Raw genomic sequence first — 1,760 nt, 5'->3', positions numbered from 1 at the left:
ACCTTATAAATAGGAGATCAGTTAGGTATTTATGAATGATTGCTCGAGGGAGTATTTTGGCGAGGGCATGCATCATATCATCTATCATGCATATGCATTAATAAGATTAGTTAGGTATTTATGAATGATCGTTTTTCATTAAGTTTATAATGTAATTGATACCTGTTACAACTTAAGATTAATAACACCCACTAAATTGATCACTCATTCTTACTCTTGGACAGTGTTTTAAAACATCAAGCAGACTCTCCCATAGATGCAGGTGACGCAGAGTACGAGGAGCCTGACGGCGCGAGTCTTGACGAGGAGGATAAACTGTCTTACTTCCAGCTAATGGGCGGCTCTCCATCGGCTTGATAGGCAGGATTTGGATCGTTGAGCAATAGGCTCAGCTCTATTCTTTTTGGACATACTATTCTTTTGTGATTTTGTTGGGCACGCCTGGTGCGACCCATGTATATTTTTGGACATGTATATATACACTTGATCTCTTTCATTTCAGTAGACATGTGTAATTGTGCTTCATGTTCCAGGAAATTTCAGGCTGCGTATTTAAACTTGATTAATCATTTTTTAATAAGAAAAATTGGTTATAAGTGATACCCGGGAACTCGGGAGTCGTGTGTATGCACGACCCCCGATTTCCAGTGCGTTACAGTGAGTGGCAACAAAAGAAAACATATTACATGACCAGTCATGTGGTCATGTAATTAGTGGTACCATAATCAATATTTAAGATGAAGAAGGATGTAATACAAGCCTAGACACATGGCTTGCAGAAATACCTGATTGATCGCTTAATGCATTGGCGAGCTTGAAGACTATCAACCTCTTAATGAAGCTTGCCGAGGGCACCGAACTGGGGGTTGGTGGAAGTGATCTCGCACTCAACCTCAGCACACAACCTCATTCACAGGCTTTGGTTAAATATCGGGTTAGAGGTTATAAAAATACTAATGATTGTGTCAATGTTGACCACAATGAGAATGCACAAGTTTGTTCTTAGGTGTTGTTCGGAGAAGCTGAATGTGGTTGCTATAGGTCGTTTGGATGCTTGTAAAGTCCTTAAGCTGTAAAAGGATTATAGAGACGGTTTGGATGCATGTTTATACTTGTAAAGCCTTTAATATATATTAACCTAGCAAAAAGCTATGTTTCATATTACAAGTCTTTACATTTTTATCTTTTTTAAAAAAAAAAGGTATTATACATATTAGAACACAATGGTTGATATACACTCATGATGTGTAGTGCCCATCATAATATGTATGGCATATCCAATTTATCCATTATGTGTTTTCCTTAATGCTCTCGTATAGCCCTAAAAAAAACAGCTCGTTAATTATCAAATGGACCACATGAGGGAATGATGGGACGTCCACCATTAAAAACTTTCAGATTATATTTGGGGCCTATTGTGATGGGTGGAAGACATATAATTCATTTATAGTGTGTGCATGCTTTAATGCTTTCTTACGACAAATAATAAAATTAATAAAATTAAAAATCAAGTCTTTATGTGACTTGCTAAATTTTGAAAAGCTCATCACCCAAGCTCTATGATATAAATATCTACTTTATCCATTGTAAATATTTTACAAGCTAGTTAAACATACAATCTGTTTACCTGTAAATAGATTACCATTTAAAAGCCAAATAAAATAGCATGTAAATCATTTATACTCGTAAAACTCTTTTTAAGTGTCATGTGTTGACAATGTAAAACTTTATAGCTATCCATACGACCCTTTGCTTGATTT

This window comes from Magnolia sinica, chromosome 5 (genome assembly GCF_029962835.1).
Source record: "Magnolia sinica isolate HGM2019 chromosome 5, MsV1, whole genome shotgun sequence".
Lineage (NCBI taxonomy): Eukaryota > Viridiplantae > Streptophyta > Magnoliopsida > Magnoliales > Magnoliaceae > Magnolia > Magnolia sinica.
This window is presented reverse-complemented; position numbering follows the sequence as displayed.